Raw genomic sequence first — 22,683 nt, forward strand, 5'->3', positions numbered from 1 at the left:
AGAGGTGATTTCGAGCTTTTTGGCTTGCTGTGAAAGTCATCCAATCAGCGTCTCACTAATGCAGTGTTTTGTTTATGAAAGGGTCCGTTGCCTCGGCATCTCCTATTTCCTTTGAGTGCAGGAAGAAAGGGAGAAAGTGATGTGCAGAGCCACTAGATGCATGAGGCTGGCCAATTGGTGATTGGCTGTAGGCTTAATCCAGCACCTGGTTTTGGCTACACTTTGCTGTTGATCTATAATTGTAACCTCCGCAGCGGAGGAGTAGCTGAGGGTAATGCAGAATATCCTGAAGTGAGGAAGGAAACACTTTCTGACCAAGAGCATTCTGGGAGCCCTAGTCCAGACATGACCTTAAAGACTTCACCTAAACGGAAATTACGTTACCAGGCACCTCTAAGTGACCGCTTGATTATGGTAATTTGAGGGGAGTGTGGCCTGGAGGTCCATCAGAATGGAATAATGAAACAGAGGTTGGCAATCCAAGGAGAAGAGAATGATGGGGTGTATCTCGGAAGTACACTGTGTGTCCTGAAGTGTCAGAAGGCATCACTCTGGATTTCTGCCCAAGGGCATTCTGGAAGTTGCAGTCTGTGAATTAACGTAACAACTACAATACTCAGGATACACCTAAATGGGAGTGACTGAACCATGGAACTGCATGGGGATACTTGGCTCTGCTCCTGTGAAAGGGGTATTGTTTGGGGGCTCATTAGAAGAGCATGTGGAATCATGTGAACTGGCAGTTCATGTAAATGGATACAGTAGTGGTCAGGATTCTGGGGAGAAGGACAAGGTGTGGGATAACCACAGTGAAGTAGGTCTGTCCCGAAGTATAGGAAGTCAGCACATCAGTTTTTCTGACAGGTCAGCACATCAGTTTTTCTGACAGGGGAACTCTGGGAGTCATAGTCCAGAAATTATTATAGGTAGCTAACAATCCAGTGTCATGATCGCCCCCTTGATATAGTCATGTCTTCTTATCCAACAGCCAGAGCTTTGGTTCGTTTCTGGGAGTGTAAGTCACATAATTCTGTGACAAAAAGTGTAGAAGATAGTCAACTTGTTTCTGACTCCCAGCTGCACATTCAAACCCATACAACATGTATGTTGAGTAAGCAAAGGAATGTGCTTGATCCGAGCTTTGTGCTGCGGCAGACACTGTGATGTAGGAATAGTCCCAGCCTCTCAAACAGACACGTGGATAAAGGGTGAGACTCTGTGCATCCCACTAGAATGTGTTTCCTCATGCTGTCTGGGTAGACCTGGGGGTCTGTGTGATGGGGCATGGGTCCCGACCGGTGGCTGGCAGCAGAGCTCCTCAAAAAGAGTCCTGGACTAACAGCTCATGAAGCGGGGCGAGGGTATAGAGGGGACAGCATAGGCTTTCCCTGCTCACAAAACGATTCCTTGTGTTGTGGGGCAGGCACTAGAGGCAGCAGGATCATGCATTTGGAGGGTGGCAGAGGTAGTGGGCTGAGGCAGCCAGTGTCTGAAGAGGAAGCAAGCTCAGGCGGCTGGGGTTGCAGTAGAGGCAGAAGGGACACATAGTCCGGTGGTAGCAGCAGCAGGCGCAGGCAACCGCTTGGCAGTTGGCAGGCCCAGAAATCAGGCAGCAAAAAAATGCATCATGGTTGCTGAGAATGTGGCTATAATGAAGACACCCACACTCTACCTCTTTTTTGATGATAGAAATACATTATATGGGTATGGTGGCAACCCTTCTTCTATCCATCTTTGCTTGCCGTTCTTTCTAGCTCTAGGAGCTCAGATTAGTACTCCCTCCTTTTCCTCCCATTTATTGGTCCAGACTCAAACATTTCCTGCAGATAGTCCGGGGCGCCATGGGTAGATTGACACTTCTATTTGGTCCTCTTTGTAAAAGTTGTAATATCTCCTAAAACAATCACCCTTAATCTTGTACACATGCTATGCCATTGACATGAGCAACCGTCAACTTGGTACATAAACATCCCAATAAAATGTTGTTTACAAATCTTCATAGCTTTTTAGATTCTGAATAATAAGATAGTACCTTCCTTACTATTTGCACATAAATTCTATCTTATCCAACTTTCTGTTTATAGTAATGCAGCATCATTATCAATGCACTGCACATTTACTCGAAAAAAGCCAAACCTATTGACACTGTCAATATCTACATCAGAAGCACTTACTCTGGTAGGGGGCTCGCGCTCTCTTCAGCAGGACCTAACAAGTAGAACTGTGGTGCCTTTTTGTGTTTTTATTAGACATTCCCCCGTTCTCTACATTTGCATTTTATTTTCTTGAAGGGTTACACTGCACACAGACCAGAAGCTCTGCACTCAATAATCCCGTGTTTGTGGTTGTTGTCATGGGTCAGAATATATCTTTGAAGCAAATTACCGGGAAAAGGTCAGGCTTTAGGCGTCTGCGTAAGTAGCTGAAGCTTGTTTTTAGTGTGAGGTAGAACAAAAAGAGCAATTTCGTTTTGGCCAGGAGGCTAAAGTTTATGTTTATTTATGTTTAATCATTTTGTCCACTGCACATCAGAACCAGAATCAGTCATGGCATTGCCACAGTAATAATGGCAATGTTAACCTTTGCAGTGTTCACTTAATGAATCCATTGGACAGTGTGTAGACCAGAGAAGTAAGAGGCACCCATAGAATGATATAGATTGCAGATTGTGCTGTGCAATACATCAAATGCTACCAGCAGTGCATTTCCTCATCTTATTATATATCTGTCTGGGTGGTCGAAGGAAATTGGCTTCAGGACTAAAAAACGATATAGTTTATACTGTTAAGAACAACATAAATAATAATAGCTTTAGAAACCCTACCCCATGATGCTTTACCAGGTGATATGGCCTCATAAACCTTAGTTAATACTCTCTCTGCGCTCAGGCCTTTAACTGATTCTTCAGGGCCCATAACGTGTGGTACGGCCCTCGGACTGGGTCTATAAAGCTTATTAGAACCTGGGTCTGGCTCCACAGCCAATCAGGTTGCTCTGATCCCAGGCTGAATCCCACGACCCATTCCCGCATACCAAGCAACCTGTAGGCTGCTTAGACCTGCCTCGCCATTTTCAGCCTGCTCCCGCTCCTTCCTCCTCCCTCTCCCCCCCCCCCCCCCGTCTCGGCCCCTCACCACCCCACTAACCTGACACCACCACCAGATTATGGCACCCCGCCTTCCATCTCCCCAGCAGCCCTCTTAGGTCATTATTTTCTTTGAATAAACGGGACGCTCCTGTTCAGTAAAACAAAATACATTGCTGTCAGCACCACGGGTTTCAAGACAGAAAACTCGGGGTGCTAATGGCAATAAAATCTGACCTGGCTTTTACAAGGGTATTCTTAGGCAACCTGACTGGCAAGGGCAAAAGTGGGGCGGGAGATCATACCGTCTTACATTGACCACAACCTGACATGCTGCTAAGAAGCCATAAGGGAACCGGATTTAGAGTATCCTAGAATTAAACCAACATGCATGTTGCTATTGCCAAAAAACGACCCACACACAGAGTCACTGGGAAATATATGGTCACAAGACTTGCATGTTAAAGTGTAGATTTCTTGGGCCATGATACCTGATGTTTCTATTTGCGGAAGGCTCAGAGAAATGCAATGTAAACTACTACACAGGGCCTATCTGACCCCACTCAAAGGTTAGTGGGCAGGCTGGGGCATGGTACCCCATTAAGCTCACCCAACAATGTGGCTATTGGGGGAAGGTATCCACCTGTTAAATCCATTGAAAAATCAGCGGCTCATACGCTGCGTATTGCAGTTATTAGGGACAGTTTGGGAACATGGAAGTGCGAGAGGGGTCCATCGGTACTTAGGTGACGCAGGCAACTGGCTCAAATAGCAATAGCTGAATGGCAAAGTTTATTAAAAAGGTTGTTGCCAAATCAAAAATTCAACCGATGATAAACTACTGTGAAATTCAGTGGATAAATCTGGATTAAGGTACAAGGTATGGTATAAAAATCTGAAAATGAGCCAATGACATGAAGAAAGAGAGATGTGTGAAATCAGAATGCCTTGGGGGGACTGATTAGAGGGAATTGTTTCTGTGTTGCACACATTGAAGGTGAAATGCCGAAGATGTGTAATGCTGAACTTTATACGATAGTGTAATAGAGCGGATGGCACAGAGTAGGCTCACATAATGAGCCGAATTCACTAAGAGCGGGAAATCGAATGTAATATGTACAACTTGGTAGAGTTCTTACCCATCGTTTTAGACAGTGTTTCTAGTTATGTTAACTTCATAAAACTGGAATGGATATTTGATGCCTGTGTCATAAGTTTGGAACTCAAACAGACTTGGTGCTATTAGGTAGTACAAGACCTGTACAACTGTTTATACGTGTTTAATAAATACTCTCTGCTTCCATAATGAAAGGCCATAAATCAACTATTCCTCTCTAGCCCCCCCCCCCTTTTCCAGGACGATCAAATGCAAATAATAGCGGGGATAGAGGGCAACCCTATGGGCTTTGCTTTCCACTGAAAAGTGAATCTTCTCCTGGATTTGAGTTCTCTGTAGAGCAAGTTTGCCAGATTTGCAAAGCACTCACCTAGTCCCAGTTGTTCCACTTCACACCACAGATAATCCCAATTGAGAGGCCTGCATGAGAAGGTCTGGCGATAACGATTGCCACTAGCGCGTCCCCATGATTCACGTCGGGTGTGCCAGACTAAACCGCAAATATCTTAGCAAGCTACTTTCTGCTGTTCTGCCTTATTTTGAACCAGCTGAACCAATATTCCCATTTCTTCAAGTAATTTATTAGCCAAGATTGATACAAATATTTTCTTCTATGCGTTAATTAGTGAAACGGTAGGAAGCAGCCACAACTTATATTATGCTAATCAGCTTTTGTTATCAAAATAATCATGGCAAGATTGATGCTGGTTAATAGCTCTTTTGGAAAGGTCCCATAAGCAGCGTCTACAAAAGGGAATGGAGTTTATTTACATCTGCCAAACAGCCATCAGGACCTGGAACTTTACACTGAACTTGGAAGCAACCCCTGCTCAAGACTTTTTGGGATAATATTTCAATTTCCATTATACACATCTCTTGCACCATATTCTCCACACACCCTTTCCTGAAATCAGTAAAGGTAGTACTGGAAAGGGCCGTACATTTTGAATACTGCTCCTTATCATAGTTGTAAAATGTACAATTAATTTTCCAGATTTCAGTTATTACTTTGCCTACCACTGTGCATGTGAGGTAAAACATTTGTGATGTTACAGTAGATGTTTATGACAATTTTTAATGATATTGTTATGTGGACCCAGGGATCGAACCTGTCTTGGTCTGTATCGTCTTGTTTCCAAGGCGAGCATGTTGCCCCTGAGCTATCCACCCGAGACAAATGCTTGCAGTGTCACATCCTAGAGAGGTCACCAACAGGCTTTCCGTAACTTTCTTTTAATAACCAGGATTAACACGTGTTCCCATAATGTAGGTTTCCCTGCTGTATTGTATTATTTACAGCTGTGTTTTAAAATTGATTACTCCATTTCATGACAGTACCAGCCTTACGTGTGATCTAACCCCCTTACTATTCCCCTAAATGCATCCTAACTTCTGAGGTAGCCCTACATTAATTTAGCGTCAGTAATGTTCTCTAATGTTTCTTCTTATTGAAGAAACCCCTAATGGAATCCTACATAACCTCACATTTATTGTCTCACACTGACTGATATGACATATAATCCAATACCAAAATGTTTTATTTAAGTATCATAGAGTTTCCATTAGCGGGCGTTTACTGGGCTTACTGTGGTTGGGAAACCACATCTCCCATCAGGACAGGTCATCTCTGCGGACAAAAACATTATAAGGCCATGACTGTAGCAAAATAGACAAATAAAAGCAGATTTTTGGTAGCCAGCGTTCACACAGCCTGGAGTCAGCTCTTAATCTGTTCCACCTCCTTGCCTACGTACAAACCCTGGTCACTCATTGTTTCACATTTTCCAGCCTGGTCCAGGGCTGTGGTGGGCTTTTTCAAACATGTGTGTTTTCATTAAGTATTGCAGATGTTCTAATTCCACGGATCCCCTGCCTTCCCTTGCCTTTAGGGTCCTCGCTGGGATTAGTAAACTGTATTTCCTATCGATGTAGCGGAAACATCATGGGGCCATCGCTGTAGCATGACAGGTCAAAGAAGGTGGCTTGTGGGCGCGCAGCACCTGCGATCTGTTGTTTCTAGGGCCAGTTTGCACTTTGGAGGGCTTAGAGGCATGGCATGTTAAAGCTGCAACACTTGGCTTTGGAAGGTTTCGTTTTCCCTCTTTTCTCTGCTGTTTTTTTTTTAAATAATTTTTTATTAAGTGCCACAGTTCAAAGAACTTTTCACATTTTGTCTTTATATACAGCACTTACAAACATTATTATACCATAATAACATATCATTTTTAAAACAAATATGAGAGAAAAGAACAGGGAATAAAACATTCATTATAATATTCCCCCAGGTAAAATCATATCATAATATCTAAACAATTGAATAATACATTTCCTATTGGCTATTCTGGTTGTGCTTTCTAATTGTCCCTTCAGTTTAACCCACATTTTATATAGGGCCATGTTTCTAGGGCTATTTCCCCCTAGCAAGCAGAGGGTCCAAAAGGGATCAGATTTGATCATGTTTGCATCGTGTGAGAATTCTCCCAGAGAAAGGAAAGTTCCAGTGGCAAAGGAGTGATTTCAGAAATCAGCCACGGCTGGACCAAGGGTGTCGATGTGGTGCTTGATAGTTCTGGATGAGCAGGGGAGAACCTACTTTCATAGATCGCACATGTCTCGAAACATCATCAGGGGTGAACAGGGGAAAGGAGGAGAAAGGAGGAGGAGGGACAGCCTCAGACAGACAATGAGTGGTAGAGGAGGAGGAAGAGGAGGTAGATGAAGAGAGGGTGGACAGCATGTCCTGAGTTTCAGTAGTGAAATGAGAGGCCAAGGCCGTGCAGAGGGCCTGGGAGGGAAAAGGAAAGGTAGAGAATGCAGGAGGTTTGGATGTTGGCTCTCTTCTTAGAGAGAATAGAGAGTCTGTATTGCCTTTGGAGCAGGCTGCAGGCCAGTTTGTCAGGGGGTGCACCCGAGGCCCTACACTTCCTCTCCACCACCCTACACTTGCTTTTAAGGGCGGCGAGCTCGGAATCGTATCAAGAGGTGCACTTGGATTTGGGCTTCAAGCAGATCCTCATGACAGGGGTAAGGACATCCAGAGTGTTAGAGATGGAGAGATGAATGTTAGAGAGGGCTGTGTCAGGGTGTGAGCCAACCAAAGGGGCAGGAGGAGGAGAGAAAGTACCAGCAAAAGCCTCAAATGACACACGCTTCATGGGTCGGATGACAGAGAAGGTAGGTGGCAGTGCTGGAGTCGGCTTGACCTGGGGGGAAGAGAGAGGGAGGTGGGAAGAAAGGAGAAAGTGATCACTCCAAGAGAGAGGAGTGGTGAGAGGGTTAGAGAAGGAGAAGTCTGAGGAGATCAGAACATCCATGGTGTGCCCTGCAGAGTGAGTCGGGCTGTGAAAACAAAGTTAAAATATCGAGGCTGAGTACCCCTAAAGGAAATACACCGAACACAGGTTACAAAGGAACATACAAAGATCTTTAATTTATACTGAACAGTTACAAAGGACAAAACAATCAGATAGCTATCGGCCCTCAGTACAACACAGCAAACTCCAGCATGGTTCGGTGTGCTCAGCGAGTGGGGCCGTACATTAGAATTAGTCGCACTTTTATACCGTTTGCGAACATGATGTCCATCCCTACCGCGGGTTAATATTCCTCTAATACATTACTGATCTAGGGTTCATGCCGAGTTCACATATCTATATGCATAGGGTTTGCTTTTAATACATTCGCCAACAAGTCTACACGGTAACAGTGTATTTTAGGATTCCTCATAGAGTCTTCTCAAACATTAATACAATGTAGTTAAACAAGTGCTCTTAGCTCAGTATTTGGATACATTGTTCTTAACATATGCTCGCAGATTAGTTTAATTGGCACGAGTACTCCTTTACACACAGGTCAGCGGACAAGGTCTCAGTTCACGACCCCAACAAGTGGCCTGCAGGCAAGTTACATATTAGTTGTACGCAGAGGTCAAGACGACCATGTTGTATTTCGGAATGACATCATCCACCATTTTAACTCACAGGGTGACTTTGCAGATAGAACCTAAAATGGTGGATTGACCTAAAATGGTGGCTTGCATTGATTCTAAGGTCAGGACCTTGCAACACGAATTTCTTCGCAAGTGGCTTACAAGCAGCTTGGAGTAGGCCAATATACATATATTCATTGCAATAGGAGGCATGATATAATTTCCCGTTTGACAAACCCTCCTTTTGGCCTATGCCAAGTGCTAAACTACTTCTGATCTCCTTGCAAACAACTCCATGCATAATCGTCCGTGCACCCTGAATCGCTGTTAGAAATATCTATTGCCATCAGATCATTCGCTAAAATTTCTTTTAACACATATTCCTTATAGTTTTTATGTGGGGCATACACTTTATGTCCTATTGTGCGCAACATCCCCCTAGCATCGAACATATACTAGGTAAACACTGGATAAAACAACAAAGGAACAACAGAATTCCCAAAATGATCAGTAAGACCGAAAGTACCTTCCAACCCCAAGACCGCAAGAAGTCCCAGAACCAAGCGCTAAGATCCCAGTTTCCCTCGGGAACATGCACTTCTGAACTAAGGACGTGCAGATTCTGTATTGCCTTGAAGATGGTTGGGGAGGAATCTGGTACGAAAACACAGCAAGCGGATCCCACCAATTTACACACTCCACCACGTTCAGCCAAAATGACATCTAATGCCATCCGGTTCTGAAGTGCTACTAGTCTTATCGCCTTCTGTTCTAATGTCATATTATAGAGTATGTCCGTGGTCTGGTTGATGGTTCTCTCCAGTACTCTCGCTAGTCTTCTGATATCTTCGGAATTCGCTATCTGCCCCCAAAATGGCACAAATGTGTTTGCTACATCTCCCAAGACCTGTGCTGGGGTGTCACCATTCTCGTCCCGCCATGGACGAGCCTTTGAAACCTCTACTGTACTAGCTATGAACACCCCAGGTAACAGGATCCCTAAATAACAGGTTCCCTTCCAATCCCTGGGTAACCATGGAAATGCTACATTACTGCAAACAAAGTAGACAGGTTCGCCTACATACAAAGGTCTGTCTTCCCCAGTCAAATTTGCAACATTGGCACAACCTTTAAAATCTCCCATTGACTGAGTACCATTCCTCTGTATGCAGAAAGAAACTGAATCGAGGCTATGGTTAACAGTGTAAGAAGGAGCTTACTCCTAAAAGCGAGCATCCCAGGGGAGTCAGAACACGTTTCTCAAAACTATTCAAATTAGTGCCATCAAAGTTCCCCGAGATGCTATCGTTCCAACGGCCAAAGAACAGTGCTCTAAGAGAAGCATAGCAAGCAGTTGTCAAAGGTAAAGGATGAATATACCAACCTAGCACCTTATCCCTATGTTGCGGTAAATGCGAGCAGACCCAACAATTGGACCTATTAAAAATGGCATGCGTAGCATTCATGATAAGTAACAGAGTATTGTTATGATGCCGCCTTTATCTATGCTGGGAGTCCCTAGGGGACAGAGTATGCAAATGTATGAAGGGAGTAGAAACAGTGGGTACATTTTCAGTCAGTAACAAGGACTCTAAAGGATGAGTTTAATCGAGGTACCATAGGCCTAAAACAGTGACTATTAAAAAAACAAATATTATTATAAAAACACAGCAATACATTTTCGGGGCCCAAGTGCTTTGTCATTATCCCGGCTGGTCACATGATCATTTACAAGTCCCATACGAGCCGTAGCAGGCATTGTAGTCTTCAAACGGAAACCCCCAATGTTCGTTGCTGGCGACCTCCCGGCCGCGCGACTTCTTAGTCCTTCCACAACCCTAGCCAACAGAATCCCCTTTTTTCTCAAACAATTATTTGGGCAAAAAGAAAGTCCTTGATGATTCTTTTCCTTCTCCGAATGCACAGCCGAACCGTGCCATAAGTCTATTTCCTTGGACGCAGATTGTACCTTGCTTTTCCCGGTACTGATTGATCCGGAAACAATGTGTCATCACTTCCCGTTGGAAGCAACGTATCAAGAGCAAGTGAAGATGCAGAATTTGAAATGACAGTTTCCAGAAGCGAAACTTTTGGAGAGTGTGGAGACAAAATGACGGGTTTCCCAAGCCTCACAGGCTCAGAAAGATTCTGCGATGCACTCTCAGCGCTATTTACTGCTTTGGGATAGTTGGTTGCAGCGTTAGCGAGGGGTTCTGTTTCTTCTGTATCGTGTGGCACTGGGTGAGGAAATTTCTTGAGGTGAGACGCATGGATCCAATGTTTCTTGCCTGCGACACGCACCGCCGTTTGTGTGACCAGCAGGACCTGGAATGGGCCCTGCCAACGAGGTGCAAGGCACGAAGAACGCTCAAATGCCTTGGTAAGCACCCAGTCCCCAGGCCGAATGCTGTGGCCCGGGCCCTCGTATCGCACAGGTAAAGCCTCTCGCACCTGGTGATAAATCAAATACAGGTTTTTAGTCAACTGGCTGCAATAATCTGAAAGAAGTACATTTTTTCGACATTTTTCAAGGATCTACATTTAGGAAGATTCCAGATATTGGCAGGTCTCCCCATTACCACCTCAAATGGAGAGAGCCCAGTCTTAGTTTGAGGGGTTGTACGCATAGCTAGTAACACGATCGGTAAGCCGTCCAGCCATTTCAATTTAGTGCCGGCACACGTCTTAGCGATCTTGTTCTTGATGATACCATTGTGTCTTTCTACTAGCCCGGCGCTCTGAACGTGTCTGGCCGAATGGCACCGTTTGTCGATCTGTAATGCCGCACATACCTGTAGAATTACAGCAGCGACAAAATGTGGACCATTGTCTGACCAGATGACTCTTGGTAGCCCGAACCGAGGAAAATATTCCTTTAACATGGTTTTCGCAGTAGTCATGGCTTTAGCATCTTTGACAGGGAAAGCCTCAACCCATTTAATTAAAGCACAGATGACAGCTAACACATACTTCATATTGTTGCACCGTTCCATTTCAATAAAATCGAAGTGAATGACTTTGAAGGGGACAGAAGGTGGCCCAAAACTTCCCCTTGGAGTTGATGTCCCCTTTCCCACATTGTGTTGTAGGCAAATCATGCAGTCCTGAACATAGCGCTGGGCAATTTTCGAAATTTTGTCATTTGCCCACACTTTCTCTAACATTTTCCCAACTTTCTGGGCACATATATGCGTAGGGCAATGGGCCATAACGACCATCATCATCACATAAGCTTTAGGGAGTAGCCATTTCCCTTCAACTATGTCCACCCAACACCCATCATCATTGAGTTTCCCCAAGCCTTCAGCCCACCTCTTGGATTCTTCTAACGTGGCATCGGCTTGGCTATCCCGTACAGACCCAGTCTCCCTTGAAACATACATCTCCGTAAAGAGATTGGTGGCAGTATGTCTAGCTATCTGATCAGCGAAAGCATTCCCTTTTCCTATATCATCTGTAATCTTTCGATGTGCTGCACATTTCACGACAGCTAACTGAGTAGGGAGCGCAAGCGCTGAGAGCTGTTGTACTATTAGGGAGCCATGTTGGATCTTTGTGCCATGCGAAGTTAAGAACCCTCTCTCTGACCATAGTCTCCCAAAGTTGTGAATCACCCCAAAGGCATACTGACTATCAGTATATATGTTTACTGTAAGCCCTTCGGAAAGTTCACAAGCTCAGGTCAATGCTATAATCTCTGCGGCCTGCGCGGAGTTATGCGTGTTTATCTTGGTTTCCACGACCATGCTCAATGTGGTGATTGCATAAGCAGCTGTGGATGTACCATCCGGAAGTTTGAAGCAGGAGCCATCACAAAACAGCTCTCCTTGTGGATTGTTCAAAGGAGTATCTTTCAGATCAATTCTACCCTTTGTCTCTTGTTCGATAGTATACAGACAGTCATGTGACTCTTTGTCGCCGCAAGCAGTACCTTGTGGGAAAGGTAAGAGTTCAGCCGGATTAAGAACACAACACCTCTTAATTTGGATGTGAGGAGCAAACAAGATCAATTCATATCTCGTCAACCGTGCGGAAGTGAGGTGTTGCGTTTGGGTTCTGTTCAGTAGAACATCTACAGAGTGAGGCACCATCAGGGTTAGAGCATGGCCTAGGACCATTCCCTCACTCTGTTTTACAGATGCAGCAGCAGCAGCGACAGCTCGCAAACATCTTGACAAAGCGCATGCTACAGGATCAAGGGCGGAAGAAAAGTAACCGCACGGCCTATTCTTCCCTCCATGTTCCTGCGTTAATACAGCCAAAGCACATCCATCACATTCATGCACGAACAACACAAAGGCCTTTTTGTGGTTTGGTGTGCCCAAAACTGGTACCGAGCACAATGCAGTCTTGAGCAGGTCAAATGATTGCTGGTGTTCCGTGTTCCACGGTAATGGCGAAGAAATGCCCTTCTTTGTCAAAGCCAACATCGGTTGAATCACTAGTGAGAAGTTCGGGATCCACAACCTACACTAAGAAGCCATACCTATCAAGGCTCTATCTTCCTTCTGTGTATTTGGGACAGACATGCCAGAAATGTGTTTTATTCTTTCAGGTGTCAATCCTCTTCCCTCCTTTGACAGGAGATAGCCTAAATAGGTGACCTCCTGGCAACAATATTGAAACTTTTTAAGCGAAGCTTTGTGACCATGTTTAGCTAGATGAGTAAGCAACAACACAGTGCCCTCCTTACAAGCACTCTCGGAGTCTGCAGCTAAAAGCAAGTCATCAACATACTGAAGCAATGTACAAGTAGAGGGCAATTCAAGAGTATGAAGCTGTTCTTTCAAAGCCCTACTGTAGATGGTAGGACTCTCTGTGTAACCTTGAGGCGCACGAGTAAATGTGAACGAGTGTCCCCCTAAGGTGAACGCGAACAAGTATCTACTGTCCTTGTGTATAGGAATACTAAAGAAAGCATTTTTCAGATCCACAACACTAAAGTAAGTAGCTGTAGCTGGAATCATGGTTAATATTGTCGTTACATAGGCACAATTGGAAATTGCGGAGCGACGACTTTATTAATGGCACGCAAATCAATTATGAAATAGAATGGAATTGCATTATCGCCTTTTTTGTACACGGGTAAAATCGGACTATTGCACAAACTACCTGAAATTTCCTCAATCACCCCGCGATGCACAAAATCGGAAACAATGCATTTCAAAGCTTGCTCACCCTCAACTGAAATCTTATGCTGTGGAATGCGTGGCAGCTTAATTCCATGTTTCAAGACTATTTTAACAGGCTCAATCTGTAAAACACCAACATCATTGTCGTCAATTGCCCATAAGCACTCTGGTACATCAATGAATTCTGGTGGCAAAGGTCTGGTTAGGGATTGAGAGACAAAGTTGCTGTGGTGAAATCGTCAAACGCACTCCGTCAGAAGAACAATGAATTACCGCATTTAATTCTTTCAACAGATTCAACCCCAGCAAATGTCTCCACAATTCGAAGTCAACAGGAATGGACAGTGGTCCGTAAAGCGACCCAAAGGAATAGGTACCGGCGAAGAAACTGGACAAACAACTGGCATGCCAGAAAACCCTACAGAAACATTTGTTTGCCCTGACAGTGGAACATTTGGAACCCGAGAATGATCAATGGAACACTTCTGTGCTCCAGTATCTATCAAAAACAGATGTTTCCTATTTCCCACTACCATTTCAATGTAGGGACCTTTCTGATTAACGGGAATAGGTGTAGGTTCCAAACGCTGCATCGGGCAATCCTAACGAAACAGAATGTCATCAAAAGGAAGTTCTTCAGATAGATATGCAGCAGAAGGAAGATCAAATATGTTTCTAGTATCCACACTCAGAGTCTGATTATCTTGCGAAAAAGGTTGCTGAGGATCCTGTGCAAACTGACCTCTACCAGGGCCCCCTACACCCGGTTCACCTCTGAATCGTCTACCCATGTTTCCAAATGTGTTATTCGACCTCTGTCGAAGGACGGGGCATTGTGCATGCCAATGACCTTCTTGTCGACAATAGGCACACTGGACAGCCCACTCAGAGAACAAGAGTGTCACCTGGCCAGGCGGCCTGTAGATAGTGCCCACAGTGAAAGAGAGGCCAGGAGAGATGGAGAACCTGCATACCAGACATTCAAAGGAGAAGTAGTGCTGCATTGGAATGATAGAGGCAGGGATCCACTCTGGAAAAATCAAGGCTACACCCACACCGGGATGGTTGGTTCTGGGTTTGGAGAGGATCTTGTAGCCATCAGAAAGTAGAGTGTTGAAACCCGTGACAGAGCTGGCTGTGAACCAAGTCTTGCTGAGACTGAGTACATCTGAATCAAGCTCTTCCAAGAGATGGCAGATGTCAGAGGAGTGTTTGACAGCTGAACAAGATTTGAGAGTAGCGATGTGGAGCAGGTTTTCCACATTTGAAGGACTTCAGGGAGGGGTACAGGCCAGAGATACACCCTGCAGAAGTGTTGGAGGTGCCCAAGGATGGGCAGAGGAGGAAGAAAGCGAAGGCAGGGTAGTCAGATAGGGAGAAGAGAGTGCCAGGGGGTGGCAGAGGAGGGAGGTAACAGGGTGGCCAGAGAAGCATCAGGGGGTGACAAAGAGGTGGCAGAGGAAGGAGGCAGCAGAGGAGCCAGAGAGGAGTTAAGAAAGAGGAGTTAGCAGGAGAGGAAAGGAAGTTGAAAAGGTGCGGGAAGTGTCTGTCAAAGAGAAGGAGATTGGCCTGAGGGCCCTGGACCAAGACAGTGCCATTTAAGTAGACATTAATGATGGCCTTAGAGGAGTGAAAGGGGTTGAGGGGGGCATCCCACTGGGTGCCACCATTAAAGAGAGAAGAGGAAAAAGGAGATAGAATAGAGACCATATGGGGGTCCATAGGCGGAAAGGGAATGACAAAGAGTATGTCTTTAAGGGTTTCTCTGGAGGAAGGTATCAGCGATAGGGAGGCGTGGGCTGGAGACCAGGATGTCCCTTTTAAGGTTCTTCCTGGCAGACTTAGTGAGAGGCATACGATAGTCGATAGAAAAGCAGTTTGAAAAGATAGGTGGGACAGAGCACCATAGGGGGTGCAGGGAGGAAAAAGGGGGGCTAGGGAAAGGGGAGCCCAGGCAGGGGAAGGGTTAGGGGAGTTCATACAGCGGGGGGCAGACAGGAGGGAGGCACCCGAGGGACACAAAAGGGAGGGAGGCACAAAAAAGAAAAAGAACAACAGACCTACACATCAGATGCAGTAGAAAGGAGCACAACTGGGAACCGAGAAGTAGAGAGTCCAGATGTAGTACCGAACCAGGCAAAGCACAAATCACATCAGGGAACCTGGAAGTAAAGAAAGAAGATGCAATACAGGACGAAAGGCAAAACACAGAGGTCAGCAGGGAACCTAGAAATGAAGAATACATGCAATTGCAATGTGATGCCACAAGTCGTGGACATCAACACAATATCAAGAACTGTAGAGAGCAAACACCAAGTCAATACAATCAAAAATACAGTCAACAAGGCACGGAAACACAACAGGAACCTAGAAGAAGAATGCAGGAAATGCAAAGTAATTCCAGAAAAAATAGTGGAGCACAAGACAGTGTCAGAATAGTACACAATAGATTGAGAGGAAAAGGCTGAGATGCGAGAGGAAGGAAGAGAAACACAGCAGAGGGCAACGGAACAGGATGCGTCGACCAACGAGGCGAGGGAGTGTACGTGGCCAGGTTGTTGGCTAAGTATTTGAGCACAGCACATTACAACACACATGGATTCGACTTCCCCCAAAGGGGAAAAAAAGGCTATGTTTTTGAGCACAGCAAAATACAAAACATCCAGATTCCACTTACCTGATTAGTCGCAGCAGGTTGATGGCTGCAGGCTACGTGCTACCACAGCAGACACTGGCAGACACCACTGGACCTGTCCTTAGCCTCTGGTCCTTGACCGAGGGGGTTGCCATGGCACGGGGTGACTTCGGTGGCTGATTTAAAAGACCTGCCAACCAATGGGAGCACGGTTTGGATGGAGGGAGGGGGGGTGGCCAACAAACAAGGAAGCAACCGGGACAAAGAAGGGGCGCACTGCAATGCGAGAATAAAACATTTAGAAATGCACAACTTACTGTGCCACGGAGCACCTGTCCTCACTCCAGCACCATAGAATTTGACGTTGGCTTTGCCTGATGATGGTCGGGATGACCTGTGGGGAACTAGGGAGAAAACACATGTTGGTGCATGCTTACCTGCTGTATGAGCAGGGGTTCAGGCCCTGGATCCTCTTGGTCCGAACAGGTCCAAACAGGCATTTCCCTTTTCTTCATCTGCCCTTGGCTTCGGATGCCCAGGCACGAGATGCCCTTGATCTAAATGTTAAGAGCAGAAAGGAAGAGGCAGCGCTAAGCAGGTGGGTGGTGCTTAGGCCAGGTGACCTAGATCCACTTGCACCTGCTCCCCATCTGCAAAGTAAAAGAGGCTGGAGGGCTGCTTAGGAAGGGAAAAAGAGCAGCAACCAAGAAGGCACCAGGTGGGCGGGGTTTAGGCCAGGTGACCTAGATCCACTTGCCAAGAAAACAGGGATACCAGGTGAAACTATACTCCGGTCATACCTGGGGAAGAACGTTATATATAGGGGAACAAAGAGGATGGAGTAGTATATGCTTCTGTAGGGTGAAAGGCAAGGCAAATAGGACTATTTTCTACAAAATCACCATAATATACCAAAAGACCAAATACTGCATCACGAGGGAAGTGAAATGATCCACTTGCACCTGCTCCACATCTGCGAAGCAAAAGAGACTGGAGGGCTGCTTAAGTAGGGAAAAATGGCAGCAACCAGCAAGGCACCAGGTGGGCAGGGCTTAGGCCAGGTGACCTAGAACCACTTGCACCGGCTGCCCATCTGCCTGGATGATCGAACAGAGGACTGGTGAAGCAGTAGAGAGCGGCCACACACAACCAGTGAGTGCAATCCAGGGAACACTCCGTCTGGGGCACCCCACTAATACTGGCACATATCTGAGAATGCCAAATTAATTGAAACAAGTAATCTGTGAATCACGAGAGATCGAAAAGTAATTGGACATAGTTCTGAATAATATGTTGAAGACTTTTGAATACTGAATGAATTGAAGGTCCCGACGATCACATTTTCGAAATACAATTTAAAGACAATCAAGTAATGAACACTTGAGAATAAGCAAATATTGAATAACAATCTCAATGAAAGCTTTGTGGGCAAAGCCATGGTCTGATGAAAGATAAATGGGAACATTCCCATTTGAAATAAGAAAGCAATTGTGGAAGGTGGGGAAGAAACAAAACCACCACACCATGAAATCTATGCATGAATGCAGTGCGGCAAGGCCAGAGACTAGCATATTGTCAAGGTTACACAATAAAAAGGGAGGAGAGTTCAACACTATCTCCCGAAACACAGAAGCCGAATGAATTCGACCCTGCCACCGTGGTTGGCACAGGTACCTGATAGGTATGAACAGGTCAACATGTGGCAGCCAATGGGGGGAAGAGGAGTTAGGGAAAGGTTGTGGGTAGGATAGGGTATTTTAGGAACACCGGATAGAGGGTTAGGGAACACCTAGTTTGGATAGGACAGGGGAAGGAACCCTACCTTCTAATATTTAAACATAGTACCTTGTAACACCATAGTACCTTGTAACTTTCTATACATGTAATTCATTCATAACCATTTCCTGCTTACTAGCACCTGACCTTGGTACACCTTAATACATGTACTGACTCTTCCTAAATGCAATGACTCACATATATAGCAAGCAGGATGAACATAAACAGTTGGGAGACCTCCCACAATGATTAACAAGACACATGGCCGTCAGGCCGAGCAGAAGCAATGCGCACAAACATAAGACAAAAACCTGGACATGTAACATAAAGCATAAGCAGCATATGCACTCATCTATTATTTCCAAAACCCAGTTACCGCACTGGTAAAAGGAATAATGTAACTCAAAACAGCCATGAGCGATGGTGTGGCATTGAATACGAGTAGGACTGAACTTTGTTGTGTTCGACTGCCTTAAGCGCTCGTGAAAGAGATTGCACAGAGTTCATGATACCAATACGATCCTGTTACACTACCCCATCCATGGTAGCCAGTTTCTGTGGTCATTTTCAAGCACCCACACCTTGCTGCCCTACCAGCCCTTACCCGGACTTATTTTATGTCTGGGAGGCCCACGAGCCGTCCCGGACGCAGTAGGGTAACACCAACAGCAGTCTACAAGGAACTCATCGCCCGCCGCCGCTGCATAATCTTCCTCTCTCAAGGCAAATGTTACGAGGCTGCAGCTTGCCATAGTCCTCCAACGCCCGCTCCTACTGGAAAGAAAATAAGCCACACCTGCCGCGCACCGTTGGCCTGTAATAAGCTGTTCCTAATCACTAATAGCTGGTCACACGGGCGCGTGGCTTCAAACTACTTATTTCGCAAGTGTTGCTGGGAATTGTAGTTCATCCATATATTCTGTGTTTTCTCGCCTTTTCAAAGTTTTCTACACACTCCCCTCTTGCACCAACCCCTATTCCTGACACAGATGATATGTGACACATTGTGGCAAAGTCAAGAGGCTAACCAGGAGAAGCCAAGTGAGTGTGAACTTGCACATAAAGCCAAGAGGCCGACAAGGAGAAGTTAAGTTAGTGTGAATCTAGACACACAGGCAAATATAGAAGAGCCTGTGTGGGCTGAGAGCCTAGTGTTCCTGGTTGTGTGACCTGTAATGGGTGGACCATGTGGTCTGATAACTGCGCATAGACCAGAGAACCCTCTACTGTGAAAGCCAAGGACATTGTTGAAGTAAACTATGAAGGAGTAATTTAAGTGAACTGTTAATTTAATCCAGAAGGAGTGTCATGTTAATCTGGAGTTGTGCTGAACATTAAAAGACTAAGTATAAATTGACAAATTGAAGTCTTGCGGAAGGGAATCCTGAGACTTGATGAACTTTAATGCTGTCTTGAGGACGCAGCTCTTAAGACCATTTTCTTTGGAAATGTATTTCCTTGAACTTGGGGAAGGGAACCCCAAGGGTTTGTGGAACTGTTTTGAATTTAAGAAAGGTAATATCAAGACATTTGTGGAACCTTCTTGAACTTGGTGAAGGGGAGCTGAAAAGGAAGCTTGGAGCTGGAAACAGCTCAGAAATGTTGTTTTACACAGCCTCGATGCTCCTGGGCTGCGTGCGCGTTATGTGCGTGCAAATAAAAACATTATTACCATTTCTTGTATTGTTGATATCCCGAAAAGCAAAATGAACCACAAAATTCTTCCTGCTCCTGTTGATTTTTTTACTACTACTTATCAATCCATACACAAAACCAATAGAGTAATTGGGCCTCATTAGGAGTGAGGCGGTATGGGTTTAACGGCGCCAGTAATGCTGCCGGTGCCGTTAAACCCATACTGCCGTATTACGAGGTCCCCTCGGAGGACCCTCTCAGGACGTCTGGTCAGACCAGACGTCCATTGCGGGTCCCGCAAGGGGCCCAGCATGCTAACAACAGGCCCATCAATAAAAGGGCCCATTGTTAGCATGCTCCCCATTCCCATTGAGCCCTATGGAGGCTCAGATGGGAATGGGGATGGTCTGGGTCCGGGTCCGGATTCCCTGAATGGGGAAATACCGAGCCCTCCAAGGTCGGAGTGGCCCAGTATTTCCCCATTCAGGGAACCCGGACCCGAGTTTGGAGGCAGCCATGCCCTTATTAAGCGCATGGCTGCCTCCAAACTCCTAATGAGGCCCATTGACTATTTAAGCTCTCATAGCCCACTTTACTGTAACATATTTTAATCATTATATCAACAGAAATTCCTGAATATACTGAAGAAAACGCAATGCAGTGTTATGTTAGAAACATATCCTGTGGCCACAAGACTATATACATGTATAGGTGCCATAGAACAACATGGTTGATGAATAAGACATACAATAAAGTGCTGCCACACATTTGAACGAATGGAGCGGAATAGGCACCTTTGGGTAACATAGATTTAAATGTTTCACTTATATATTGTGCATTTGTTGCCTCTGTAGACCGATGCTATGTCATGAAACAATGTAGAAGTGTTTTGAATGAGATACATAAGTGCGTATTGCAATATAGCTGGGCTGTAAGACGCACAATGTTTTGGGGAACACAGATATAAATGTTTCACTTATGCATTAGGCATCCTTCTGTAGATTGAGGCTAATTACAAATTGAAGCATTGTGTGATGACGGAACTGCAATGTCGCTTGCTTTTCTTCGTGAAATACTGATATAAATGCTTTCTGTTAGAGACCATACATATGTCTGTTTTTGGAAATTGATCCCAATTATAAGATGCTAGATTATGGTTGATGTCACAGATAGGCCGCTTACTCGACCACACATGATCACATCTTGGTTTCCTGTACCCGTCTTTGAATAGCACAAACTGCTACGTATTTACAGTATGAGCATTTAAGTACGTAGGGCATTTGTCATGTCCCCTTGATAAAAGTATGGCGTTGATATTATCATGCAAGTTCTCACTGCATCGCAGACCACTAACAGAATATGGGGAATGGGCGATCCCTGTCATTTCTTGACGATAAGGATCAGACTTGTAATACAAGCTGGGATTCAGTCCTCCGTCTATGTTTAATTAGCCACTCTGCAGTCGAACGAGGACTCCATTTCTTAGTCCCATCTCTATACCGAAGTAGCTGCTCGGGAGCCGAATGAGGACTCTTTTCTCTTAGTCCTATTTCTATGCCTATGCAGAATAGTGCACGGCCTGCAGGCATTTTTTTTATACTCTTCGGCAACAGTACCAGTAAGGATTTACCACATGGGACCTGAATAATGCTGGCTGAGAACAGAAGCGGTTCGATAATAAAAGGTAAGAACACTTTGCCCTCTGTTTGCTCAGTGACTTTGTCAAGATGCACCACGGCAATAGTGCCAGCGGCATTTTTGAGCACTGAAAATAACCTAACTACGCTGTGTATGACGCAGCGTTAAGACGGCTGATCAGCCACATTTGGTGACACTGATGTCGATTTATTAATGCCATCAGAGGTCCATCAGTAATAGTTGGATTAATAACCTTTGATCTGACTCAGATGTACATGGGTTCTTTGTCCATAGATACAGACGTAGCAGTTCAGCCTCGAGCCCCCAATAATTGATACAGTGGGTGTGCCTCAACAGATTGGAGTCACACGGATTCAGTCTCCATCAATCTCTGGCCTATTAAGATGCCTTTGACTCACCTCTTTTGAGGTAGGAACACTTTTGATTTTATTACTAAACAAAGGGATTGCTGTCTCAGCAATGTAGTTAATACAGGTTATCACTGAATCTACATTCCCATGTGATTTATATCCACAGGTAATAATGCACAACGCATATGTGTAATGCGTTCAAAGTTGACAACCTGTCCCTGTCTGGCTCACTGAATCAGGTCAGTGACCGTACATCCTTATAGACATCAAGGATCTTGAGTAACACAGATTATATATAACATTTGTCATAATGTTGCTTTCTCTCTCTTTTTTTATTGTAGAGTGTGAATTATGGGGTTAGAAGATCAATTTTCCACAACAAATACCTTCTTTATGTCCTGACGAAGGTCTTGCTTTACCAATACAGAAGACCATTGCATGCATGTGGACTATCTTTTTCAATAGGCCGAAACGCACTGCGTCGACAACACCTATATTTATCCATTGTTCCATTTAAATCGAAACTAAGGTGACAACCAACAAGCACCTTTCAGAGACAGAGCTGGGTATTGTGATGCTGGAAATGCATCGGAGGGACAGGGCCTCCGTATCCTTGTCCTTTACTGCTTTTTATCGTGTGTTCTGTCGTGTTTTCCGCGCAGGAGTTCATGTGGGACTCCTGGCGGTGCAGCTCTCTCCTTTGGTTTTGGTGAACAGACCCATGGGATACCCTTATGGCACCCATGGGTAGGGGTGCAACCCTGTGCCCCTAGTGTATATTTTTGGTCACCTGTGTGTGACCCACAGAGCAGGGTACATGCTGGTGGCAGCTACGTGCTGAATTGATTGGTGCCCTGAGCGTCTTCCATTTTGGGATGCCCAGGCCCTGTCATTGGAATCGGTAGATTCCTGATGGAGACAAAATGGCCCCCATGGCCTCTTGCCTTCCATCGCCTGTTACCTTGATCTTCCCGAAGTCCCGGGAAGCCCTGACTCTGTCCCTTCCCCCTGAATGGCAGTTGGGTGGAAGTTCCATATATGGTAGTGTGGGGAAGTGCTGACCAGACTGGCTGGAGCCTTGTCAACGACCGTATGTTGTGGGTACGCCTGTGGGTGGGACCTGGGTGAATGGAGTGTGTGACGAATACGCATTCTATGTTGTGGGTCTCTAGTATCTGGTGGTTGACACAATGACTGAGACAGCCCTGCCCGAAACCGGTATGAATGCAGTGTGGAGCGTTGAATGGCTCGGTACTTGTCCCAATACACATAACTTGTTGTTAGTGTCTGGAGAGAAGTGAATGGCCTGAATGCACCATGTGCCTGATTGGCTGCCTACTGCCTGAATGCCCTTAGTCGTGATTGG

This window comes from Ambystoma mexicanum, chromosome 2q (assembly GCF_040938575.1).
Source record: "Ambystoma mexicanum isolate Mex_15411 chromosome 2q, UKY_AmexF1_1, whole genome shotgun sequence".
NCBI classification, from domain to species: Eukaryota; Metazoa; Chordata; class Amphibia; order Caudata; family Ambystomatidae; genus Ambystoma; species Ambystoma mexicanum.